At 65.0% G+C, this 10,082-nt stretch overlaps 1 pseudogene; it reads left to right on the top strand.

The window, feature by feature from the left end:
- Positions 1–4,157: 4,157 nt before the first annotated feature.
- Positions 4,158–6,041, top strand: LOC150020461 (18S ribosomal RNA; annotated as a pseudogene).
- The last annotated feature ends 4,041 nt before the right edge of the window (positions 6,042–10,082 follow it).

Here is a 10,082-nt window from a genome sequence, read left to right as displayed (position 1 = left end):
CCGAGGCGGCAGATTGTGCCACGAGATTAGTGTCGACACGCTGGCCGTCAGCGGGTCTACTGGGGCTCCTCGGCTGCGATTCTGAGCCCGGCTCTCGTTCCCGGCGCAGGGGAAGAGTCCAACGACTGACGCCCGAGCAGCCGTGCTCCCCGCCCGCTGCCCTCCCGGGCGCGGCGGTCCTTTCTCTTTCTTGCCTTGCCAGATCGATGTGGTGACGTCGCGCTCTCCCGGGCCGGCCCTAAGCCGCGCCGGACGAGGGACGGACATTCATGGCGAATGGGATCGCTCTTCTCGCTCCGCGTGCGGGCTCCTCTCCTCTCCTCCCCGTCCCGTGGCGGTGTGTGGAAGGGAAGGGGTGCGGAACCCGGCCCGACCTTCGGGGATCCTGCCTTCTCGCCTCGTGGCGCTGGCGGGCCCCGTGGTCGCCTTGACGCGGTGGACCCTCTCCACCTTGCCCCCGTGGCTGTGTCTCGCGAGCGTTCCCTCCCCGCGTTGGGAGGGGAGCCGCTGCGCTGAAACGCGCACGCGCCTTGCCCGGCCCTGTGTGGTGCCCCTGGAGCGCTCCGGGTTATCCCTCAGGTGCCCGAGGCCGAGCCGGTGCTATCGTTTTCCTGTTCCCGTCTGGAATCCCCGCGCCGGGTTGCCCCCGCTGTAGCGGTGCGCCCGGGGAGTCGAGTCTGTGGTGGTGCATGGAAGGGGAGAATGCGGGCTCTCCCCCTTCCCACGCTGCTTTTTTACCCTGTCTACCGTGACCCGCGCCTCCCCCCGCCGAGTTGGGGGAGGGTCCCGCCGTGCCGGGCTGGTGTTCTGGTGCGGGGCCACCCATGTGTGGTTTCTGCGCGTGTGGCTCTCCCGTGGCACGGGTGGGGCAGGGGGGCGGGCGGGCGGCCGCCCGTCCCCGGGCGTGCCCGGTTTCCCCGCCTCCGCTGCGATCCGCTCCTGAGTCGCGGCCGGCGTCGCGCCGCGCGGGGCACGGTTGGGAGCCGGTGTGCGTGTCTGAAGGTTGGGGCGTCCCCCTTGGGCTGCCGAGCCCCCCCCCGGGTCCGGCCCGGGCGGGGGTTTGACCGTTGTGTGTCCGGAGGAGACGTGGACGAACCACCCTCCCCACCGCGACGCGTGTCGCGTGTGGTTCCCCGGGGGCAGGGGCCGGGCTTACGCGTTTGGGAGGAGGAGAGCTGCCGTGGAGTGTCTGTGTGCGCGCTCCGTAGGGCCGGCCGGCGTCGCGGGCGCCGTGGGGTCGCCCTGGCAGGCTGGTGTGGCGGTGGGATACCCGTGTCGTTTTCGTGGCGGCCCGTCCATGACTGAGGCCCCTACCGCCCCCACCTTGGAGGCCGCCTCCTCCCCCGCGCCCTTCTTCCCCGCCGGGTGCTGGTTGTCGCTGTCGCTCACTCACCTCCGCCTCCACCTGGTTGATTCTGCCAGTAGCATATGCTTGTCTCAGAGATTAAGCCATGCGTGTGTCAGTACGCACGGCCGGTACAGTGAAACTGCGAATGGCTCATTAAATCAGTCATGGCTCCTCTGGTCGCTCGCTCGTCTCCTACGTGGAGAACTGTGGCCATTCTCGGGCTAATACATGCCGACGGGCGTTGACCCCCCCAGGGGGCGGCTGAGGCATCCTCCGTCCGCCTGGCTTCCCGCCTCGGCGCTGTCGCTCTCGCTCGCTCACCTCCGCCTCTATTTGGTTCATGCTGCCAGTAGCATGTGCTTGTCCCAGAGATTAAGCCATGCGTGTGTCAGTACGCACGGCCGGTACAGTGAAACTGCGAATGGCTCATTAAATCAGTGATGGTTCCTGTGGTCGCTCGCTCGTCTCCTACGTGGAGAACTGTGGCCATTCTCGGGCTAATATATGCCGACGGGCGCTGACCCCCCAGGAGACGGCTGAGGCGTCCTCCGTCCGCCTGGCTTCCCGCCTCGGCGCTGTCGCTCTTGCTCGCTCACCTACGCCACTATCTGGTTGATCCTGCCAGTAGCACATGCTTGTCTCAGAGATTAAGCCATGCGTGTGTCAGTACGCACGGCCGGTACAGTGAAACTGCGAATGGCTCATTAAATCAGTCATGGCTCCTCTGGTCGCTCGCTCGTCTCCTACGTGGAGAACTGTGGCCATTCTCGGGCTAATACATGCCGACGGGCGTTGACCCCCCAGGGGGCGGCTGAGGCGTCCTCCGTCCGCCTGGCTTCCCGCCTCGGCGCTGTCGCTCTTGCTCGCTCACCTACGCCACTATCTGGTTGATCCTGCCAGTAGCACATGCTTGTCTCAGAGATTAAGCCATGCGTGTGTCAGTACGCACGGCCGGTACAGTGAAACTGCGAATGGCTCATTAAATCAGTCATGGCTCCTCTGGTCGCTCGCTCGTCTCCTACGTGGAGAACTGTGGCCATTCTCGGGCTAATACATGCCGACGGGCGTTGACCCCCCAGGGGGCGGCTGAGGCGTCCTCCGTCCGCCTGGCTTCCCGCCTCGGCGCTGTCGCTCTCGCTCGCTCACCTACGCCACTATCTGGTTGATCCTGCCAGTAGCACATGCTTGTCTCAGAGATTAAGCCATGCGTGTGTCAGTACGCACGGCCGGTACAGTGAAACTGCGAATGGCTCATTAAATCAGTCATGGCTCCTCTGGTCGCTCGCTCGTCTCCTACGTGGAGAACTTTGGCCATTCTCGAGCGAATACATGCCGACGGGCGCAGGCCCCTGCAATGGGCGGGGAGAGGCGTCCTCCGTCTGCCTGGCTTCCCGCCTCGGCGATGTCGCTCTCGCTCGCTCACCTCCGCCTCTACCTGGTGGTTCCTGCCAGTAGCATATGCTTGTCTCAGAGATTAAGCCATGCGTGTGTCAGTACGCACGGCCGGTACAGTGAAACTGTGAATGGCTCATTAAATCAGTCATGGCTCCTCTGGTCGCTCGCTCGTCTCCTACGTGGAGAACTGTGGCCATTCTCGGGCTAATACATGCCGACGGGCGTTGACCCCGCAGGGGGCGGCTGAGGCGTCCTCCGTCCGCCTGGCTTCCCGCCTCGGCGCTGTCGCTCTCGCTCGCTCACCTCCGCCTCTACCTGGTTGATCCTGCCAGTAGCATATGCTTGTCTCAGAGATTAAGCCATGCGTGTGTCAGTACGCACGGCCGGTACAGTGAAACTGCGAATGGCTCATTAAATCAGTCATGGTTCCTCTGGTCGCTCGCTCGTCTCCTACGTGGAGAACTGTGGCCATTCTCGGGCTAATACATGCCGACGGGCGTTGACCCCGCAGGGGGCGGCTGAGGCGTCCTCCGTCCGCCTGGCTTCCCGCCTCGGCGCTGTCGCTCTCGCTCGCTCACCTACGCCACTATCTGGTTGATCCTGCCAGTAGCATATGCTTGTCTCAGAGATTAAGCCATGCGTGTGTCAGTACGCACGGCCGGTACAGTGAAACTGCGAATGGTTCATTAAATCAGTCATGGCTCCTCTGGTCGCTCGCTCATCTCCTACGTGGAGAACTTTGGCCATTCTCGAGCGAATACATGCCGACGGGTGCTGGCCCCTGCAATGGGCGGGGAGAGGCGTCCTCCGTCCGCCTGGCTTCCCGCCTCGGCGCTGTCGCTCTCGCTCGCTCACCTACGCCACTATCTGGTTGATCCTGCAAGTAGCATATGCTTGTCTCAGAGATTAAGCCATGCGTGTGTCAGTACGCACGGCCGGTACAGTGAAACTGCGAATGGCTCATTAAATCAGTCATGGCTCCTCTGGTCGCTCGCTCGTCTCCTACGTGGAGAACTGTGGCCATTCTCGGGCTAATACATGCCGACGGGCGTTGACCCCCCAGGGGGTGGCTGAGGCATCCGCCGTCAGCCTGGCTTCCTGCCTCGGCGCTGTCGCTCTCGCTCGTTCACCTCCGCCTCTATTTGGTTCATGCTGCCAGTAGCATGTGCTTGTCCCAGAGATTAAGCCATGCGTGTGTCAGTACGCACGGCCGGTACAGTGAAACTGCGAATGGCTCATTAAATCAGTGATGGTTCCTGTGGTCGCTCGCTCGTCTCCTACGTGGAGAACTGTGGCCATTCTCGGGCTAATATATGCCGACGGGCGCTGAGCCCCCAGGAGACGGCTGAGGCGTCCGCCGTCTGCCTGGCTTCTCGCCTCGGCGCTGTCGCTCTCGCTCGCTCAGGTCCGCCGCTACCTGGTTGATCCTGCCAGTAGCGTGTGCTTGTCCCAGAGATTAAGCCATGCGTGTGTCAGTACGCACGGCCGGTACAGTGAAACTGCGAATGGCTCATTAAATCAGTGATGGTTCCTCTGGTCGCTCGCTCATCTCCTACGTGGAGAACTGTGGCCATTCTCGAGCTAATACATGCCGACGGGCGCTGATCCCCCTCGCAGGGGGTATGTGTGTTTTTATCAGACCAATACCAACCCGGTCAGCCTCCCCTTGGCCAGCACCCCCTCCCCGTGGGGTTGGGGTCCCGGGGAGCTAGGGCGCCGGCAGCTCTGGTGACTCTAGATAACGTCGGGCCGATCGCACGCCCCCCGTGGCGCGGACGACGCATTCAAACGTCTGCCCTATCAACTTTTGGTGGTAGTCGCCGTGTCTACCATGGTGAGCACGGGTGACGCGGAATTACGGTTCGATTACGCTGAGGGAGCCTGAGAAACGGCTACCACATCCAAGGAAGGCAGCAAGCACGCAAATTACCCACTCCCGACCCGGGGAGGTAGTGACGAAAAATAAGAATACAGGACTGTTTCGAGGCCCTGTAATGAAATGAGTTCACTTTAAATCCTTTAACGAGGATTCATTGGAGGGCAAGTCTGGTGCCAGCAGCCCTGGTAATTCCAGGTACAAATTGCGTATATTAAAGTTGCTGGAGTTAAAAAGCTCATAGTTGGATTTTGGGAGCGGGCGGGCGGTCCGCCGCGAGGCGAGCCACCGCCCGTCGCCTCTCGGCTCTCCCTCGATGCTCTTAGCTGAGTGGCTCTTGGGGCTCGAAGCGTTTACTTTGAAAAAGTTAGAGTGTTCAAAGCAGGCCCGAGCCGCCTGGATACCGCAGCTAGGAATAATGGAATAGGACCGCGGTTCTATTTTGTTGGTTTTCGGAACTGAGGCCATGATTAAGAGGGACGGCCGGGGGCATTCGTATTGCGCCGCTAGAGGTGAAATTCTTGGACCGGCGCAAGACGGACCAGAGCGAAAGCATTTGCCAAGAATGTTTTCATTAATCCAGAACGAAAGTCGGAGGTTCGAAGACGGTCAGATACCGTCGTATTTACGACCAGAAACGATGCCAACCGCCGATGCGGCGGCGTGATTCCCATGACCCGCCGGGGAGTTTCCGGGAAACCAAAGTCTTTGGGTTCCGGTGGGAGTATGGTTGCAAAGCTGAAACTTAAAGGAGTTGACGGAAGGGCATCACCAGGAGTGGAGCCTGCGGCTTAATTTGAGTCAACACGGGAAACCTCACCCGGCCCGGACACAGACAGGATCGAGAGATCGATAGCTGTTTCTCGATTCCGTGGGTGGTGGTGCATGCCCGTTCTAAGTTCGTGGAGCGATCTGTCCGGTTAATTCCGATAACGAACGAGACTCTGGCGTGCTAATAAGTTACGCGACCCCGAGCGGTCGGTGTCCCCGAACTTCTTGGAGGGACAAGTGGCATTCAGCCACCGGAGATTGAGCAATAACAGGTCTGTGACGCCCTTAGATGTGTGGGGCTGCACGCTCGCTACACTGACTGGCTCAGCATGTGCCTACCCTCCGCCAGCAGGTGCGGGTAACCCGTTGAAGCCCATTCGTGATGGGGATCGGGGATTGCAATTATTCCCCACGGAGGAGGAGTTGTCAGTAAGTGCGTGTCATAAGCTTGAGTTGATTAAGTCCCTGGCCTTTGTGCACAGCGCCCGTCGCTACTACCGATCAGATGGTTTAGTGAGGCTCTCGGACCGGCCCCGCTGAGGTTGACCCACGGCCTCGGCGGAGCGGTGAGAAGAGTGCCGAACTTGACTGTCTAGAGGAAGTAAAAGTCGTTACAAGGTTTCCGTAGGTGGAGCTGCGGAAGGATCATGGACGTGGAAAGCGAGACAGAGAGCGGAGGAGTCAGTTCCTCCCTCTCGTGGGCTTTGTTCCCCGCGTGGACGTGGGTTTTTGGCCACGTGCGTGTGCGGGCCGGCCGCCGTTGGCGGCCCGCGAGAGTCTCGGAGAGAGAGCGAGCAGAAGGGGAGTGTAGGCGCAGGGGAGGAGAACGGGGTGCTCGGGGAGGGCCGTGCGTGCCTCAGGGCGTCCCGGCCGGTCGCACCCCCATTGCCCGCCCGCCTGTGTGTCCGCCCGTCCCGCCGCGTCTCGTCCAACCTCGACCCGCCGCTCCCGGCGCTACAGTGGGCGTGCGGCTCCCGTTCCGTGTTTCGGCTCTCCCGGCGTCATCGCCCCCCCGCCGGCTGTGCCGGCCCCTCCCCTTCCCCCGACCGTGCCTCCCTGCTCACAATCCCGCTTCCCACCGCAGCCCCTCGCCTGCCAGCGCGGCGATAGGGGCCTGGGCTGCGCGGGTTTGCGGGGAGGCGCGGAGGGGTGTGGGTGCGGCGTTCGGTGGTTGGGGGGTTGTGGGGGATGTCCGGGTAGGCCCGGGATGCGTGAGGCGGGGAAAGGTGGCGACGTCATCGCGGTTGGGCGGCGGTTGTGTCGCCCGCTCCGTGGGTGTGTGGGGCGTGCCGCGTCCGTTCTCCCCGGCACGGCAACCCCCGCCGCTCGCTCTCCTCCACCCTTTCCAGGTACCTAGCGCGTTCCGGCGCGGAGGTTTAAAGACCCCTGGGGGTGTCGCGTGCCCGTCTCTGTTCGGGGGCGTTTCGTCCCGTTCGGGGGCGGGGCGAGCCGTCGGGTGAGGGGGCTGGGGGGATACGTTGCTGGCGTACCTCTCCCCTGCCCCGGTTGCCTTTTACTCACCCTTGCGCGGACTCCGCCTACCCGGGCCCACCATGCGCACTCGGTGACGATGGGGGCTCGTTAGGGAAGGCGGGAACCCCCCGGGCGCCTGTGGGGCCGTTATGGGGGACGCCCGGCCGCGTGGTCCCGGGTTTGTCGCTCCGGATGGACCCCTGTGGTGAGACGCACTTGACGTGTCTGAGTGTGTTCTAGTCTTCCGTCGCTGGGCGGCCCAAGGGATGCTCTCCTCCCCGTTGGCAGGAGGGGCAGTGCCGCGCTTGGATCCGTAGGTGAAGCTGCGGAAGGATCATGGACGTGGAAAGCGAGACAGAGAGCGGAGGAGTCAGTTCCTCCCTCTCGTGGGCTTTGTTCCCTGCGCGGACGTGGGTTTTTTGGCCATGTGTGTGTGTGCAGGCCGGCCGCCGTTGGCGGCCCGCGAGAGTCTCGGAGAGAGAACGAGCAGAAGGGGAGTGTAGGCGCAGGGGAGGAGAACAGGGTGCTCGGGGAGGGCCGTGCGTGCCTCAGGGCCTCCCGGCCGGTTGCACCCCCGTTGCCCGCCCGCCTGTGTCCATTCGTCCCGGCGCGTCTCGTCCAACCGCGACCCGCCGCTCGCGGCGCCACTGTGGGCGTGAGGCGCCCGCTCCGTGTTTCGGGTATCCCGGCGTCATCGCTCCCTCGCCGGCTGCGCCGGCCCCTCCCCTTCCCCCGACCGTGCCTCCCTGCTCGCCATCCCGCTTCCCACCGCAGCCCCTCGCCTGCCAGCGCGGCGATAGGGGCCTGGGCTGCGCGGGTTTGCGGGGAGGCGCGGAGGGGTGTGGGTGCGGCGTTCGGTGGTTGTGGGGTTGTGGGGGATGTCCGGGTAGGCCCGGGATGCGTGAGGCGGGGAAAGGTGGCGACGTCATCGCGGTTGGGCTGCGGTTGTGTCGCCCGCTCCGTGGGTGTGTGGAGCGTGCCGCGTCCGTTCTCCCCGGCACGGCAACCCCCGCCGCTCGCTCTCCTCCACCCTTTCCAGGTACCTAGCGCGTTCCGGCGCGGAGGTTTAAAGACCCCTGGGGGTGTCGCGTGCCCGTCTCTGTTCGGGGGCGTTTCGTCCCGTTCGGGGGCGGGGCGAGCCGTCGGGTGAGGGGGCTGGGGGGATACGTTGCTGGCGTACCTCTCCCCTGCCCCGGTTGCCTTTTACTCACCCTTGCGCGGACTCCGCCTACCTGGGCCCACCATGCGCACTCGGTGGCGATGGGGGCTCGTTGGGGAAGGCGGGAACCCCCCGGGCGCCTGTGGGGCCGTTATGGGGGACGCCCGGCCGCGTGGTCCCGGGTTTGTCGCTCCGGATGGACCCGTGCGGTGAGACGCACGTGACGTGTCTGAGTGTGTTCTAGTCTTCCGTCGCTGGGCGGCCCGAGGGATGCTCTCCTCCCCGTGGGCAGGAGGGGCAGTGCCGCGCTCGGATCCGTAGGTGAAGCTGCGGAAGGATCATGGACGTGCAAAGCGAGACAGAGAGCGGAGGAGTCAGTTCCTCCCTCTCGTGGGCTTTGTTCCCCGCGCGGACGTGGGTTTTTGGCCATGTGTGTGTGCGGGCCGGCCGCCATAGGCGGCCCGCGAGAGTCTCGGAGAGAGAGCGAGCAGAAGGGGAGTGTAGGCAGAGGGGAGGCGAACGGGGTGCTCGGGGAGGGCCGTGCGTGCCTCAGGGCGTCCCGGCCGGTTGCACCGCCGTCGCCCGCCCGTCTGTGTGTCCGCCCGTCCCGGCGCGTCTCGTCCAACCCCGACCCGCCGCCACCGTGGGCGTGCGGCGCTCGCTCCGTGTTTCGGGTCTCTCGGCGTCATCGCCCCCCCCCGCCGGCTGCGCCGGACCCTCCCCTTCCCCCGACCGTGCCTCCCTGCTCGCCATCCCGCTTCCCACCGCAGCTCCTCGCCTGCCAGCGCGGCGATAGGGGCCTGGGCTGCGCGGGTTTGCGGGGAGGCGCGGAGGGGTGTGGGTGCGGCGTTCGGTGGTTGGGGGGTTGTGGGGGATGTCCGGGTAGGCCCGGGATGCGTGAGGCGGGGAAAGGTGGCGACGTCATCGCGGTTGGGCGGCGGATCCGGTTGTGTCGCCCGCTCCGTGTGTGTGTGTGGCGTGCCGCGTCGCGCCAATACCCACCGCTCGCTCTCCTCCACCCTTTCCAGGTACCTAGCGCGTTCCGGCGCGGAGGTTTAAAGACCCCTGGGGGTGTCGCGTGCCCATCTCTGTTCGGGGGCGGTTCGTCCCGTTCGGGGGCGTGGCGAGCCGTCGGGTGAGGGGGCTGGGGGGAAACGTTGCTGGCGTACCTCTCCCCTGACCCGGTTGCCTTTCACTCACCCTTGCGCGGACTCCGCCTACCTGGGCCCACTATGCGCACTCGGTGGCAATTGGGTTCGTTGTTGAAGGCGGGAACCCCCCGGGCGCCTGTGGGGCCATTATGGGGGACGCCCGGCCGCGTGGTTCCGGGTTTGTCGCTCCAAATGGACCCGTGTGGTGAGGTGCACGTGACGTGTCTGAGTGTGTTCTAGTCTTCCCTCGCTGGGCGGCCTGAGGGATCCTCTTCTCCTCGTGGGCAGGAGGGGCAGTGCCGCGCTAGGATCCGTAGGTGAAGCTGCGGAAGGATCCTGGATGTGGAAAGCGAGACAGGGAGCGGAGGAGTCCGTTCCTCCCTCTCGCCGGCTTTGTTCCCCGCCGTGTTTGCGGTGGGGACGTGGGGTTTTGGCCACGTGCATGTGCGGGCGGCCGCCATTGCCGGCCTGCGGTAGTCTCGGAGAGAGAGCGAGCAGAAGGGGAGTGTAGGCGGAGGTGCGGAGAACGGGGTTCTCGGGGAGGGCCGTGCGTGCCTCAGGGCGTCCCGGCCGGTTGCACCCCCGTCGCCCTCCCGCCTGTGTGTCTGCCCGTCCTGCCGCGTATCGTCCAACCTCGACCCGCCGCTCCCCGCGTCACCGTGGGTGTGCGGCGCCCGCTCCGTGTTTCGGGTCTCCCGGCGTCATCGCCCCCCGCCGGCTGCGCCGGCCCCTCCCCTTCCCCCGACCGTGCCTCCCTGCTCACAATCCCGCTTCCCACCGCAGCCCCTCGCCTGCCAGCGCGGCGATAGGGGCCTGGGCTGCGCGGGTTTGCGGGGAGGCGCGGAGGGGTGTGGGTGCGGCGTTCGGTGGTTGGGGGGTTGTGGGGTATGTCCGGGTAGGCCCGGGATG

This window comes from Furipterus horrens, unplaced genomic scaffold (genome assembly GCF_987537825.1).
Source record: "Furipterus horrens unplaced genomic scaffold, mFurHor1.1.pri manual_scaffold_1, whole genome shotgun sequence".
NCBI classification, from domain to species: Eukaryota; Metazoa; Chordata; class Mammalia; order Chiroptera; family Furipteridae; genus Furipterus; species Furipterus horrens.
Note: the sequence above shows the minus strand (reverse complement) of the source record. Positions and strands in the feature narration are given on the sequence as shown.